Source organism: Macaca nemestrina, chromosome X, assembly GCF_043159975.1.
Source record: "Macaca nemestrina isolate mMacNem1 chromosome X, mMacNem.hap1, whole genome shotgun sequence".
NCBI classification, from domain to species: domain Eukaryota; kingdom Metazoa; phylum Chordata; class Mammalia; order Primates; family Cercopithecidae; genus Macaca; species Macaca nemestrina.
The window spans coordinates 136494440-136511235 of NC_092145.1; the positions used below are offsets into that span (position 1 = coordinate 136494440).

The 16796-nt window shown below is 43.9% G+C and overlaps 1 non-coding gene across 1 annotated transcript; it reads right to left on the bottom strand.

Moving 5' to 3' along the window:
• Window positions 1-15020: 15020 nt before the first annotated feature.
• Window positions 15021-15153, bottom strand: LOC112426011 (small nucleolar RNA SNORA68). Its single transcript, XR_003017257.2, has one exon. It is a non-coding gene; the product is annotated as a small nucleolar RNA SNORA68 (small nucleolar RNA).
• Window positions 15154-16796: the final 1643 nt, after the last annotated feature.

Consider the following 16796-nt stretch of genomic DNA (forward strand, 5'->3'; position numbering starts at 1 on the left):
CAGTGGATATATTAATGAATTTATGAGACTTTAAAAATGATCAACTAGTGGTGATGGTTGCACAACGTTGTAAATGTACTAGAAATTAGTGAATTGTATGTATGCTTTAAAAGGGCGAATTTGATAGTATGAGAGTCATATTTCAATTTTTTAAAATGATCACTTTTGGAGAATGCTACGGAACCAATATTTTGAAAACCAGTAAAGGCAAAGAGATGAAGCCTGTAAGATCTACTCCTCAGAGTAACCAAATAGTTGATGAAGGGACCTTCCTTTTAATAGAAGTATTACAACTAATACATGAAGAAGTCCTGATGAAATTAGAATATCACCATTTTGCAACACCTAATGAATTAATGGACCTTGGCAATGATCATTGATGGCTGCTAAGCAGAGAGAAAACCAGAAATATGCCTCAAGACGGAAGGACAAAATGCTACTAGACAAAAAAAAAAAAAAATCAAACCTGAGTTTGATCCTAAGTTTGATTAACCTTCTAGCTCTAACTACCAGTTTACAGGAAATAGAGGAAACAGAGAAACATATCAATTAAAACACAGGGATGTGGTCAACAAAATCCAGTTGATGAGAAACTCTAAAGGACAAATGAAAGATAAGAATAAACAAATAAATTATAAGAAAACAAATTATAAGAAAAATTCAACATTTAAAAAATTTCTTCAATGAATAAATTATTAGAAAAAAATAGGAGGGGAAATCAATAGATTAGAAAAGACTTAAAAGACATGTTAATCAATGGCAGCGTATGAACTTCATTTCATTTTTTTTTTTCTTGTGGCAAGGTCTCTCTCTGTTGCCCAGGCTGGAGTGTAGTAGTGCAATCACAGCTCGCTGCAGCCTCGACATCCCAAGCTCAAGTGATCCTTCCACCTCAGCCTCTTGAGTAGCTGGAACCGCAGGTGCACACCAGCACAGCCAGGTAATTTTCGTATTTTTCATAGAGACAGGGTTTTGCCATGTTGCCCAGGCTGGTCTTGAACTGGACTCAAGTGATCCACCTGCCTCAGCCTCCCAAAGTCGGGGGATTACAGGCACAAGCCACGGCACCTGGCTCATTTCAATCTTGATTCAAACAAACTGTAGGTAAGGTGTGGTGGCGCATGCTGTAATCCTAGCACTTTGGGAGGCCAGTGAGCTCAGGAGTTCGAGACCAGCCTGGACAACATGATGGAACCCCCACCTCTACGAATACAAAATAATTAGCCAGGCACAGTGGGGCTCCTGTAGTCCCAGCTACTCAAGAAGCAGAGGTTGGGAGGATAGCTTGAGCCCAGGAGGTTGAGGCTGCAGTGAGATGAGATCATGCCCCTGCACTCCAGCCTGGGAGACAGAATGAGACCCTGTCTCAAAAAAATAAATTAAAAAAAAAAAAACTAAAAATGTGAGACAATTGGAGAAATATGAACACTGAATTTTGTCAATACTGACTGGATATATGCTCATATAAACAAATTATTGTATTGTTAATTCATTTAGATGTAATGATGGTGTGATTATGTCTAAAAACTAGTCCTTATCAGTCAGGCACAGTGGCTCATGCCTGTTATCCTAGCACTTTGGAAGGCCGAGGTGGGCAGATCATGAGGTCAGGAGTTCAAGACCAGCCTGGCCAACATGGTGAAACCCCTATCTCTACTAAAAATACAAAAAATTAGCCAGGCGTGGTGATGCATGCCTGTAATCCCAGCTACTCGGGAGGCTGAGGCAGGAGAATTGCTTGAACCCAGGAGGCAGAGGTTGCAGTGAGCTGAGATCATCCCACTGGACTCCAGCCTGGGTGACAGAGCTAGACTCTGTCTTGAGGAAAAAAAAAACTAGTCCTTATCTCTTAGAGATACATGAACAAAATATCTACAGATAAAATGATACGATATGATATCAGAAACAGCACTGAAAATAACATGGGGGGTTCAGGGTGAAGTGTGTGAGGGAATATACATGAAACAAGATTGAAGTTGGATGATGGACATAGTTGGATGATGGACATATGGGGGTTTGTTGCATTATTCTCTTTGTATATGTATTTGAAATGTTCCATAACAAGTTTAAAATATGTATAATATATACCCATAATATATATACACGCAGAAAAAATTACCTTCAAATTTCAAAGAATCTTTGGAGTAGGGCAAGCATTACAGATATTAGTGGCCTCCTTTCTCACACTTTTCTGTGAACCATATAACACTACTCATTTGCAAAACAATTAGCAGAATTATGCAATGAAATATATAAAAACTAGACCACTTATGATTAAGAAAACAGCAATAGTTTTCGAATTTACAAGGGAACACCTTGGTAAAGATGCAGATTCCCAGGCCCCAACTCCTGGAAATTCTGATCTAGTCGATGTGATGGTTAATTTTAATGTGTCCATTTGAATGGGCTACAGGATGCCCAGATAGCTGGTAAAACATTATTTCTAAGTGTGTCTGTGAGTGTGTTTCCAGAAAAGATTCGCATTTGAATCAGTAGCCTAAGTAAAGAAGGTCAGGCCGGGTGCAGTGGCTCATGCCTGTAATCCCAGCAATTTGGGAGGCCGAGGAGAGCAGATCACTTGAGGCCAGGGGTTCAAGACCAGCCTGGCCAACATGGTGAAACCCCATCTCTTCTAAAAATACAAAAAGTTAGCCAGGCGTGGTGGTGAGTGCCTGTAACCCCAGCTACTCGGGAGGCTGAGGCAGGAGGGTCACTTGAGCCCGCGAGGCAAAGGTTGCAGTGAGCTGAGATTGCACCACTGTACTCCAGCCTGGGTGACAGAGTAAGACTCCATCTCAAAAAAAAAAAAGGATCTGCTGTTACCAACGCAGGTGAACATCATCCAATCTGTTGAGGCCCTAAATAGAACAAAAATTCAGAGGAAAGGTGTATTCTCTTCTTGAGCTGCCCTGGGACATTGGATTTCCTGGTTTTCAGGGCTTTGGACTCAGATCAAATTACACCACCAGTTTGCCTTGTTCTCCAGCTTGCATTAGGCAGATCGTAAGACTGCTTGGCCTCCATAATCACATAAGACAATTTTCATAATAAATCTCCTCTTATATATCTATGTACATATCTTATTGGCTCTGTTTCTCTCTGGAGAACCCTGACTGATACAGTAGGTATGGGATAGGGCCAGTTTAACCAGGAGTCCTGGTGATGCACAGACAAGTCATCCACACACCAATGACACTTTAAGAAATGTTAGTACATCCTTGTAAATGCCTCTTTGCCCACATGTATAAGAGTTTTTCTTGGAGTATAAATAAGTAAAATTTTCAGAATATGGCACATTTTCAATATGACTCTCCAAAATGGCTATCCTAATATACATTCCCTCCAGCAGAATATGAGAATTCCCAACTCCCTATTCCTTCATAACTCTTGATGTGCTCATCCTTTTTGACAATCTAATAAGTGAGAAATGGTAAAATTGTTTTAATTGACATTTCCTTGATAACAAGTAAGTTCAAGGTATCTGACTCTTTATTAGCTATAGTTTTCCTCATCTGAAAATTGCCTTGGAATAAACTTTGTCTGCTTTTCTATTCTTATTCATTTCTAGAAATACTTTCTACATTCTGAATATAATTATTTGCTAATTATGTATGTTACAAATATCATTTCCTTGTCTGCTGCTTGTCTTTTAACTTACTTTGTCTAAGGTAGTTTTTCTTTTTTTTTTTTTTTTGAGACGGAGTCTCGCTCTGTCGCCCAGGCTGGAATGCAGTGACACAATCTCGGCTCACTGCAATCTCTGCCTCCCAGGTTCACGCCATTCTCCTGCCTCAGCCTCCACAGTAGCTGGGACTATGGGCACCTGCCACCACGCCCGGCTAATTTTTTGTATTTTTAGTACAGACAGGGTTTCACTGTGTTAGCCAGGATGGTCTCGATCTCCTGACCTCGTGATCTGCCCGCCTCAGCCTCCCAAAGTGCTGGGATTATAGGCGTGAGCCACCACGCCCGGCCCAAGGTAGTTTTTCTAGTTGCACATCTTAAAGTCAATTAAAATCCTGGGGAACTTTTTCTTTTAAATGAAACAGGGTCTCACTATGTTGCCCAGGCTGGTCTCCAACGCCTGGCCTCAAAAGAGATCCACCCACCTCGGCCTCCCAAAGTGCTGGGATTACAGGCATGAGCCACAACACCCAGCCAAATTAATGTCTTTATATTTATTTAGTTAGTTAGTTTGAGATGGAGTTTCACCCTTTTGCCCAGGCTGGAGTGAAGTGGCTGGATCACACCTCACTGCAACCTCTCGTTCCCAGGTTCAAGCGATCACGCCTCAGCCTCCTGAGTAGCTGGGATTACAGGTGCGCACCCCCACACCCAGGTAATTTTTGTATTTTTAGTAAAGACGGGGTTTCTCCATATTGGCCAGGTTGGTCTCGAACTCCTGACCTCAGATGATCCTCAGCCTCCCAAAGTTCTAGGATTACAGGCGTGAGCCACCAAACCCAGCCCCAAATTAATGTCTTTAAATTCACCAATACCACTATACATTTTGTGGAATTAAGAAATTTGCTGTAGGCACATGACCAGTGAGTACTTTAATGCTGGTACATGCTTGGACTTTCTGGTTTTCTTGGTTGGTTTTTTTTTTTTTTTTTTTTTTTTTTTTAAGACAAAGTCTCAATCTGTTGTCCAGGCTGGAGTGCAGTGGCGCGATATCAGCTCACTGCAAGCTCCGCCTCCCGGGTTCACGCCATTCTTCTGCCTCAGCCTCCCAAGTAACTGGGACTACAGGCGCACGTCCCCATGCCCGGCTAATTTTTTGTACTTTTAGTAGAGATGGGATTTCACCGTGTTAGCCAGGATGGTCTTGATCTCCTGACCTCCTGATCCACCTGCCTCGGCCTCCAAAGTGCTGGGATTACAGGTATGAGCCACTGCGCACTGCCGACTTTGTTTTTGTCCTAAATTTTCTTTTCTTTAAAACCTTCCTTACCAAAAATACATCTTTATAACTTTCTTCACATCTCTCCTCTACTTCCTGGTTCCTTTCTACCTTGTTTCCTGAATAACATTTTAAAGTCTGTAATTTGAATTAATCTTCAGATAACTTCTGAATTAGATAAAATTATTCTTTCTCTCAATAAAAACACATCTTCTTGGGTACATATTACATACAGAATTATATCTTAACTAGAATTCTTTTCCTTAGTAACTTTAAATTTTGAAAACCTAGGAAGCAAGAAATCCTGAGCTGCCTATCACATATTAGCTTTTTATAAATGAGAACCATTCCACGATTTTTAGAAACATGTTTCCCCATATCATAATCTTTTCTTAACTGGAAATGACCCAGACATCCAATGACCAAAAATAACTTTAAGATTTTAAGTTACACAAAAAGTTCACCTATAGCACTTACTCATTGATATTTTATTTGTTTTTAGCAGTTTATCTAGATTATTTATAAATCATTTCCTTGTTATCTATTTTACAAACTGTGAATATCAGGTGTTCACCTTTTAAGAACCTTAAGGGTAACTACATGGGCATTTTCAACAATAACTCAGAATATTCTGCTGTTTTTTTCATTAAACCAATAATATTAAATTAGTCTTACTTATTTAAAAATGTGCATAAAGATCATTTCGTTTTGGCTGGGTTTATAGTTTTATAACCTTCTGTGCCAAACCCTGATACCTCAAGATATCTAGCAGAGACAAATATAAAACCCAAACAAAAATGTATACTGACAACTCTGAAGACATTTCTATTTTTATTTTACCAATAATTGTATTTATTTATATGTATTTGTTTGTTTTTTGAGACAGAGTCTCCATCTGTTACCCAGGCTGGAGTACAGTGGCGCCATCTCGGCTCACTGCAACCTCCACCTCCTGGGTTCAAGTGATTCTCCTGCCTCAGCCTCCTGAGCAGCTGGGACTACAGGCACCCACCACCATGCCTGGCTAATTTTTGCATTTTTAGTAGAGACGGGGTTTCACCATGTTGGCCAGGCTGGTCTCGAACTCCTGACCTCCAATGATCTGCCCTCCTCGGCCTCCCAAAGTGCTGGGATTACAGGTGTGACCCACCGTGTCCAGCCTCAGTTGGGCTTGTTCAACCTACAAATGGGAATTCCTTTACAAATTTCCCAAACTGAAAGGAGCAGATCCTGCTGTCTGCTGTCTGGGCCCACAAAGTGCACTCATCCTATCTGGATGCAGTTGTCAAATTTCAAAGGCCTGGCCGGGCGCGGTGGCTCAAGCCTGTAATCCCAGCACTTTGGGAGGCCGAGACGGGCGGATCACGAGGTCAGGAGATCGAGACCATCCTGGCTAACAAGGTGAAACCCCATCTCAACTAAAAAATACAAAAAATAACTAGCCGGGCGAGGTGGCGGGCGCCTGTAGTCCCAGCTACTCGGGAGGCTGAGGCAGGAGAATGGCGTAAACCCGGGAGGCGGAGCTTGCAGTGAGCTGAGATCTGGCCACTGCACTCCAGCCTGGGCGACAGAGCGAGACTCCCTCTCAAAAAAAAAAAAAAATTTCAAAGGCTGTTCTTCCGAGGCAATCAGGAACACTGTTGAGGCTGGCTGCAGAGGGGCCAGAGAGAAGGAAACTCACCTCCAGCAAAAATTGCGTGGGCAGCTGCTCAGGAGGGCTTCTGAGACTCCCGGCAGCCCATCGCAGCCAAGCCACAAGCAAAGCATGCTGGGTCAGAGAACCAAAATCTGTTACTAAAACACAAGGGGCTCCATCTAGGTTCTGCTGCTCGCAGCACAGAAAGACAAATCACTGAGACAACAATGATTGCCAGGGAAGAAGGTTTTAATCAGATGCAGCAGCCAAGGAGATGGAAGATCAGTCTCAAATCCATCTCCCTGACCAACTAAAATTAGGGGTTTATATAGCAGGAAAGAAATGTAACTATGTATGGGAAAACAGAGGAAGCAATCATGATGAATGAGGGGTCTGGTGTCTTAATGTCTGGATGCAATGATCTGGTGAGTTTCAGTTATTTGATACCTTTTGAGAGGCCTGGTATCTCCTTGTCTGGATCTGGTGAGTTTCAAGTTTTAAGACCAGAAGGGTCAATTTCTATGTTTATCCAAAAAAAAAAAAAAGGCCGGGCGCGGTGGCTCAAGCCTGTAATCCCAGCACTTTGGGAGGCCGAGACGGGCGGATCACAAGGTCAGGAGATCGAGACCATCCTGGCTAACACGGTGAAACCCCGTCTCTACTAAAAAATACAAAAACCTAGCCGGGCGAGGTGGCGGGCGTCTGTAGTCCCAGCTACTCGGGAGGCTGAGGCAGGAGAATGGCGTGAACCCGGGAGGCGGAGCTTGCAGTGAGCTGAGATCCGGCCACTGCACTCCAGTCTGGGCGACAAAGCGAGACTCTGTCTCAACAAAAAAAAAAAAAAAAAAAAAAAAAAAACCTGTTTTGGCCAGATGCAGTGGCTCATGCCTGTAATCCCAGCACTTTGGGAGGCCAAGGCAGGCAGATCACCTGAGGTCAGGAGTTCGAGACCAGCCTGGCCAACATGTTGAAACCCGGTCTCTACCCAAAATACAAAAATTAGCAGGGCGTGGTGGCAGACACCTGTATTCCCAACTACGTGGGAGAATGAGGCAGGAGAATTGCTTGAAGCTGGGAGGTAGAGGTTGCAGTGAGCCAAGATGGTGACAGAGGGAGACTCCAACCCAAAAAAACAAACAACCAAAAAAACTGTCTATGGGGGCCGGGTGCGGTGGCTCACGCCTGTAATCCCAGCACTTTGGGAGGCCAAGACAGGCGGATCACGAGGTCAGGAGATCAAGACCATCCTGGCTAACACGGTGAAACCCCGTCTCTACTAAAAATACAAAAAATTAGCCAGGCGTGGTGGCGGGCGCCTGTAGTCCCAGCTACTCGGGAGGCTGAGGCAGGAGAATGGCGTAAACCCGGGAGGCGGAGCTTGCAGGGAGCCGAGACCTGCACTCCAGCCTGGGCAACAAAGTGAGACTCCGTCTCAAAAAAAAAAAAACTGGGCCGGGCGCGGTGGCTCAAGCCTGTAATCCCAGCACTTTGGGAGGCCGAGGCGGGCGGATCACAAGGTCAGGAGATCGAGACCACAGTGAAACCCCGTCTCTACTAAAAATACAAAAAATTAGCCGGGCGCGGTGGCGGGCGCCTGTAGTCCCAGCTACTCAGGAGGCTGAGGCAGGAGAATGGCGGGAACCCGGGAGGCGGAGCTTGCAGTGAGCCGAGATCGCGCTACTGCACTCCAGCCTGGGCAACAGCATGAGACTCCGTCTCAAAAAAAAAAAAAAAAAAACTGTCTATGGGACTGTTAGGTTGATTTCAATATTAGCTTATAATTTTCTTTCCATATGAGATCTTTTTCCAGTTTTTTGGTTTTTGGTTTTTGTTGTTGTTGTTTTTTGAGACAGAGTCTTGCTCTGTAGCCCAGGCTGGAGTGTAGTGGCACAGTCTCAGCTCACTGCAGCCCTGAGCTTCCCAGGCTCAAGCAATCCTCCTACCTCAGCCTCCAGAGTAGCTGGGACTACAGGAGTGCACCACCACACCTGACAAATTTTTGTATTTTTTGTAGAGATGCATTTTGCCGTGTTGCCCAGGCTGGTCTTGAACCAGTGGACTCAAACGATCCGCCCACCTCGGCCTCCCAAAGTGCTGGGATTACAGGTATGAGCCTCTGGACCTGGCCTTTTTCCAGTTTTCATATTAAGGTGAATGTCGCTTCTTAAATGAGTTGGATAGCACTCTCTTTTATTATTGTTATTTAAATAATTAAGAGTTCTCTGTTTTCTTGTGGGTTGAGCAGCACTCTCCTATAGAACCCTCTGGGCCTGGTTGTATTTTCTTTATGTGTGTGACTATTTTAGGTGACTAGGTATCTTCACTATTGTATCAGTTCATTAATGGTCTCTGTCTGAATTCTATTACCTCTTGAATTCATTTAGAAAATTTATATTTTTCTAGAAAAGTGTCTATTTCATTGTGAGTTTTCTAATGCATTTCTATAGAGGAGATCATAATAATCTGTGAGTTTTGGAAACTTTACTGTTTCTATCATAGTGTGCCCTTTTTCCTTTGTACTATTGTCTATTATGCCTCTTATTTTTCTCAATTAGTTTTCCAAGTGATTAACCTGTTTTAAATCCTCTTAAATTAATTGACTTTCAGTTTTGTTGATCACCTATTGTTCCTTGTTTTCCTTGTTTATAACATTCTGCTTTTATACTTACTGTTTTCTTCCTTCAATTGTCTTTGAGTTTACTAATATGGTTGCTTATGGCAGTTTGGTCATCATCCCCCAATATCTTTTTCCCTTTCCTTCAGAGATACAGAATTGTAATTGGACTCAGGACTTCTTATCTAAACTCCACAGTTCTTAATCCCCTTTGCCGCTACCTGTCATCATATGACCAAGCTCTGACCAAAGGAATGGAGGACCCCTTCAGGGTCTTGCTTTTTTTCTTTCTTTCTTTTTTTTTTTTTTTTTTTTGAGACAGTGTCCCCTTCTTGTCATCCAGGCTGGAGTGCATTGGCACCATGAATCATGACTCATTGCAGCCTGTACCTTCTGGGCTCAAGCGATCCTCCCACCTCAGCCTCCCAAGTAGCTGGAACCACAGGTTTGCTGCCATACCCAGCTAATTTTTTTATTTTTTTGTAGAGACGGGGTCTCACTATGTTGCCCAGGCTGCTCTTGAACTCTTGGGCCTCTTGAACTCCACATTGGCCTCCCAAAGTGCTGAGTTTACAGGCAGGAGCCATCTCACCCAGCCCAGGTCTTGCATTTAAAAAAAAAATGTGTGTACACTCTCTTAAGCTCATTTCCACTGTCTGATTACTGAAAGGTGATGACAACCAGATAGTGCTACTTTTGACATGTAAATGAAAGGCTTATGTTGCGTTTGACATAAATGCCTGCCAACCCTGGACCTGCCACCTACCACAAGACTATCTTATGAGAAGAAAATAGTGGTCTATCTTATTTAAGTTTCTATATTTTTGGGACTCATTGATAAAAGTACTGAGCCTGGCCAGGTGTGGTGGCTCACGCCTGTAATCCCAGCACTTTGGGAGGCCAAGGTGGGTGGATCACCTGAGGTCGGGAGTTCGAGACCAGCCTGGTCAACACAGTGAAATTCCATCTCTACTAAAAATACAAAAATCAGCCAGGTGTGATGGTGCGCCCCTGTAATTCCAGCTACTCAGGAGGCTGATGTGGGAGAATTGCTTGAACCGGGAGGCAGAGGCTGCAGTGAGCTGAGATTCTGCCACTGCACTGCAGCCTGGGCAACAGAGCGATACCTCATCTCAAAAAAAAAAGTACTGAGTACTAATTCTCTACCTTTTCTGAACATTCTGATCATTAAGTGTAAATTTTTGTGTGTAATATATGCATTAAAAACTTTAATTTCTGTCTAAATACCATCTTTCATCACCCAAGTTGTTTTTTTTTTTTTTTTAAGACAGGATCTCACTCTGATGTCCAGGCTGCAGTGCAGTGGCGCAGACATGGCTCACTGCAGTCTCCTCCTCGGCTCAAGTCATCCTCTCACCTCAGCCTCCCAAACTGCTGGGATTACAGGCATGAGCTACCACACCCAGCCCACACAACCTTTCATGGATTCTGTTCTGTTGCTGTTCAGCTCTAAATATTTTGTAATTTTCTTTTCAGTTTCTTTTTTTTAACCTAGTCATTATTTAGAAATGTTTTTAAATGCCCCTACTAGGGGCAGGGGAAAGTTATACTCTCATTCTATTACTTATACCAAATTTGATTTCTTGAAGCCAGAGAGTATGCTCTGTATCAGTGCTGTTCAAACCATCTGCAGTGAAAAACCAACTTAAAAAAATTTTCCAATCTGTTGCACACTGATATTTCTGTAAGATATAATAAGAATAAATCACTAGAAAAATAGAATTTTAAAATGATGTATAAAGTACAAAGCCAAATTTTTACTGTTAAAGGCAGCAGACATAAAAATATGTTATAAAAGTTTCTAAACACTCTCAATTTCTGTATTTATCTCATTACAGATGGGTAACAAAGAGTTCACTGACTGGCACCACTCTACAAACTATATTCGTAATGGCACTGGGGTTTATACAATATATATAACATATAACATAATACACAACTACCTTACATAATGACCCTTCAGTTAACATTTGCCAAAGCAGCTCTTGAAAATTATATCACCCTTTTGAACAAAGACTCCTTTTTTTTTTTTTTTTTTTTTTTTGAGACGGAGTCTCGCTCTGTCGCCCAGGCTGGAGTGCAGTGGCCAGATCTCAGCTCACTGCAAGCTCCGCCTCACGGGTTTACGCCATTCTCCTGCCTCAGCCTCCCGAAGCTGGGACTACAGGCGCCCGCCACCTCGCCCGGCTAAGTTTTTTTTTGTATTTTTTTTTAGTAGAGACGGGGTTTCACCGTGTCAGCCAGGATGGTCTCGATCTCCTGACCTCGTGATCCGCCCGTCTCGGCCTCCCAAAGTGCTGGGATTACAGGCTTGAGCCACTGCGCCCGGCCTAAGACTCCTTTTTTTAATGACATAATGACTTTTCACCCCCAACATACATTTAAATAAATATGCTAAAAGAAGTGATAATTCAACATTACAGCTTAATGCAAAAATACACTCACCAATTATAGGACATAAGAATTCCTAGTCAGAGACTATCATATGGAACGAATTTGGATCGTGCCCTGTACTTGAATGAACCGCAATGTGTTCTATTTCTTTTAGCATACAGACATCAAGCAAAAGAAATAAACATCCCAAATTGAGAACAAAACAGGAAGAAGCAGCTGGTAGAACTGTGGAAAGTTTTGTAATTCCCGAAAAGGTGAGGCAGGCCAAGGACACAGTAAAAGTAAAGTTTCAATGAAGTCTGAATTGTGCATACAAAACTTCAAAGGGCCCTGGCAACAGAGCTCCCACTTTATGGTAATAACATTACATTGTTCTTAAGAATTTCTGAGTTTGAAAAAATAAAAAATAATAAAATAAAATCATTATATTGAGGGAAAATATCACATAAAAATGAAGTAGGTATTAATAGTAAAGAGAGTCGGTATTACACGACCTGGTCTGGTGAGGAGTTGGGGGTTTTCACTGTAAAGAATGACTTTGTGGGTAGACAAAAAATGGCTTATGAAAAAGGTTAAACTGAGCCTGCACCCTGGAGCAGAGCTTCTGAAACTTTGATGTGCACACAAATCACCCACGGATGTGGTGGAAATGCTCGTTCTGGTTCAGGGGTCCAGGCCGGGGCCTGAGAGTCTGCGTTTCCAACAGGATCTCAGGTGCGGCCTTTGGAGCTGCTGGGCTGCACAGCAGGGGTCTCTGGCATCTTGTAGAGCTGTTGCATTTCCCGCTGGCTTTGCAGAAAGTCTGTGTCACCAAGTCCTATATCGCACACACCTGCCAGCACCACTGCTAGAAAAACAATGGGGGACCCGGACGAGGCAGAGACCCATTCCCCAGGGTGACCCGTGGGAAGGGGCTGAGGCAGGTGGTGGCTTAAGATTCCTCCCCTGTCCCTTGGATGGCCCTTGGATGGAAGGTTGGGGTGGAACAAGGAGTCAACTGCTCTCATAATTAATACTTTCACCAAGGCCAAGCCCTGAGGAATTCCCACATTCGGAGGTGGAGGAGAGAGAAGATTATGAGAGAGATGACAGATATGGAGAACAGAGAATGCGGCACCAACACACAGATAGTTACCATTCCTGGCCAAGAGATGCAATCATGAAAGAGCTTTGGAAACAATTTTCCTAAACTTAAGAAAGATCAGTATCTGCAGACTGAAGGAATTTACCACGTTTCAGGAGAATCAGCTATCTACACGTACATACATTTGGCAACAATTCTTTTTTACTTTTTCATTTTTGAGCAGAGTCTTTCTCTGTGGCCCAGGCTGGAGTGCATTGGCGCCATCTCAGCTCCCTGCAACCTCCGCCTCCCAGGTTCAAGCAATTCTCCTGCCTCAGCCTCCCAAGTAGCTGGGACTACAGGCACATGCCACCACGGCTGGCTAATTTTTGTAGTTTTAGTAAGAGACGGGGTTTCACCATATTGGCCAGTCTGGGTTCATACTCCTGGCCTCAAGTGATCCTCCTACCTTGGCCTCCCAAAGTGCTGGGATTACAGGCATGAGCCACTGCTCCTGGCCCGACAATTTTTAACTACAAGGAAAAAACTCCTGCAATCATGATGACAGGAGGAAACAGATCGTCTTTTCTTGAGGACTTGCCTTGTGTCTGACACATACTTGGTGCTTTACACGAATTCTCTTATTTAAACCACACAGCATCCCAATAAAGGGGCGGCGCTGGCCCGGAAGTTGGCTGGATGCAGGAACTCAATCGATGTTGTCGGGGTCCCTCTGCTCTCCAGCTGCTCAGCTCCGGTTGGTTCTGTGTGGTAGCCTGAGCCTCTCCTACTGCAGACAGGCTTCCAGGTGAGGCCCAGGCAGCTCCAGGTTCACATAATCCTAGCTCAGGAACCCCAGAAGGGAGAAAGAGTCTCCCTCCTGGTTTGCCCATAGCAGGACTCCTGTTGTCTTCAGGGTACACGCTCAACACTTAGATCCAGCACAGTGGCCAACAGAGTTCAGTGAGATATTGGTCAGGGGGTGAAGCTACTATGATTGCAAATCCCACCTGAATCAAAAGGTGGGAGTGAAAAAAACCCAAACAACTAAAAGGGAGGAAGGATGGTTTGGCCAACAAATGCAAAGGGTCCACGAAAGGGAGGGTCTATGAGTGGCCCCACATTACGGGAGAGATCAACTTGTCCAAGGTCACACATCCAGTAAAATGGGAAAGCCAGGACTCAAACCAAGGCAGTCCAACCCCAGATTCTTAACCACCCTGCTCTAAGGAAACAAAGCCTATTTGGTTTCAGAATTCTCTGCAACATTAGCTTTCAGAAGAAAATGGAGCAACAGCTGGACTTTCTGGAGAAAAAGATTGTAACTGAAGATTCATACACTCTGCCAAATTGTCTTTCACAATTTCAGGATCGCTAAAAAGTATTAAACACACACCATGTGACAGGCACTGTTCTAAGTGCTTTATATGTATATTGAGCCATTCACTCCATGAACAACTCTATAATACAGGACTTCTTATCCTTATTTCACAAATGAGAAAACCAAAGCCCAAATAAGTTAGGTAACTTACCTAAGAGTCTGGATTGTGTCTAGGCAGTCTGATCTTCTGAGCTATGCTGTAAACTTCTCTGATCTCAGAATATGGGATGTCTCCTTTTATTAAAACTTCTTTAATTTATTTCAGCAATGTTTTGTGGTTTTCAATCATTCTTCAAATATTTTCTCTTCTCCTTTCTCCTTTTCTTTTTCTAGTATTCCCATTACATGTATATTGGTGTGTGGTTAATGGTGTCCCAGATTTCTGTGAAGCTGTTAATTTTTCTTCATTCTTTTTCTTACTCTGTTCTTAAGATTGCATAATCTCTATAGATCTTCAAATTTTCTTTCTTTCTTTCTTTCTTTTCTTTCTTCCTTCCTTCCTTTCTTCCTTTCTTCCTTTTTTCCTTCTTTCTCTGCCTCTCTCTCTCTCTCTTTCTTTCTCTCTCTCTCTCTTTCTTCCTTCCTTTCTTTTTTTCTTTCTTGGCATACCCGAGTGTATTTGGGGCACACTGGGGTGAGAGGGCCCTGCAACTAGCAGAAGGTGTTGGGCCTCTTGGTAGTGAAGCATGGCTTGTGCTGATGGCGCAGGACGCGGCGGAGCAGCAGGAACTTGATGTTGGAGTCGTGGAACTGCACTTGCTAGCTGTAATCTCCTCCAGTGGGCCAGGGTGTGGTGCTGGGCACCCATGTCGAGATCTATAAAAAGGAGGAGGGGGCAGGGTAACCGCATTTCCTGGGCTCTAGGCATTTGGCAGACCTCCTGTCGAGTACCTGTCCAGTGACCTGGTACATTCTGTCAGGCACAGCCATTGCCTGGGGGCCGTGACTTGGGGCTGACTGGGGGGCCAGATGGCCACAGCCTCTGGTCCCAGCAGGCACTGGCTACCAGGGAGGTAAGCCTCTAAGTTCACTTTAAGGAGCATGGCCACAGCCACCAAAGATAATGAGATTCACTTGCTGTTTGCAGCTCTATTTAAACCATCACTTCAAGAAACAGTGATTCTTCAGGTTTAGGTGCAACTGATTCTTTTTTTCTTTTTTTTTAAGGGACAGCTGTCCCAGAGGGTGACACCAATTAATTTTGATGCTTTTTTCTTTAGTGCATTATTATTATTATTTATTTATTTATTTATGACAGGGTCTCACTCTGTCACCCAGGCTGGAGTGCAGTGGCACAGTCATAGCTCACTGCAGTCTCAACCTCCTGGGCTCAAGTAATCCTCCCACCTCAGCCCCCTGATTAACTGTGACTGCAGGTATATGCCACCACACCCTGCTAATTTGCTGCTTTTTTTTTTTTGTAGAGGCAGGGTTTCGCCATGGGTTTTGCCCAGGCTGGTCTCAAACTCCTGGGCTCAAGCGATCTGCCTGCCTCGGCCTACCAAAGTGCTGGGATTACAGGTGTGAGCCACTTTGCCTGGCCTCCTTTAACCCTTTAAACATGGTTTCCCCTGGTTTTTTGAATATATTTGTAATAGCTGCTTTGAGGTTTTGCTAAGTTCAACCCATTGACCCCTCAAAAGCAATTTCTATTGCCTGCTTTTTCCTTATGTATTGGTCACACTTTCCTTTTTCTTGCATGTCTTGTAATTTTTTTTTGTTGTCGAAAACGACATTTTAGAGACTATGGTAGCAACTCTGGATACTGATTCCCCCTTACCTACCTACAGGACCTATTGTATTTGCTTGTTATTTGTTTAGTGACTTGATTGGACTAGTTTGGTGAAGTCTAGGTTCCCATGCAATGTGGAGCTGCTAGTGTTTTCCTCAGAGGCCACAGCCTTGGGCACACACAGTCTCCATGACCACCAGGGATGACCGACTCTAGGCTCTCTATTTCCCTGATCAACTTGTTAAGCTTTTGGCTGGTCTACTTCACACCCACTTGTTAGCCTCTTCTAATTTCTAGGTGATTGTTCTATGGATTTTTTTTTTTTTTTTTTTGACAGAATCTCCTTCTGTTGCCCAGGTTGGAGTATAATGGTGTGATCTTGGCTCACTGCAACCTCCACCTTCCCAGTTCAAGTGATTCTCCTGCCTCAGCTTCCTGACTAGCTGGGATTACAGGCGTCCACCAACATGCTTGGCTAATTTTTGTATTTTTAGTAGAGACAGGGTTTCCCCATGTTGGCCAGGCTGGTCTCGAACTCCTGACCTCAAATGATCTGCCCGCCTCGGCCTCCCGAAGTGCTGGAATTACAGGCGTGAGCCACCACACCTGGCCAGCAATCTGTTCTTTTGGTTTGCCTCTCCTGCTGGACAGAACCTCTGTACCACTACTCCTGAGCTGGAAAGGGGGAGGAAGATGGTGGCCTGCTTTTCCCAGAGTGACACACTTGCTCTTCAGGAGGGGCACTGGACAAAGACAGTAGCCCCTGGTCTTCTCATCTCCCTCCTCCTGGTGTGGAAACTCTACCCAGTGAGCAAGCAAGGCACAGTACTGCAGCCTGCCTCCATGCAGTAGAACTTCTGCTCTAAGGTGGAGGCTGGAAGGAGGAGGGAGCTCCAATCCTCTGCCCTGCAGTTGCCTGGAATACAACTTCTGTAACACAGAACTGGTGGTGATGAAAGATGCTGATGGCCTGCCCTTCCTGGAGTAAAACCATAGCCCTACTCTGGGATCTGGGAAGAAAGGGTGTCCCATCTTCCTGGCTGTGTTTTCCC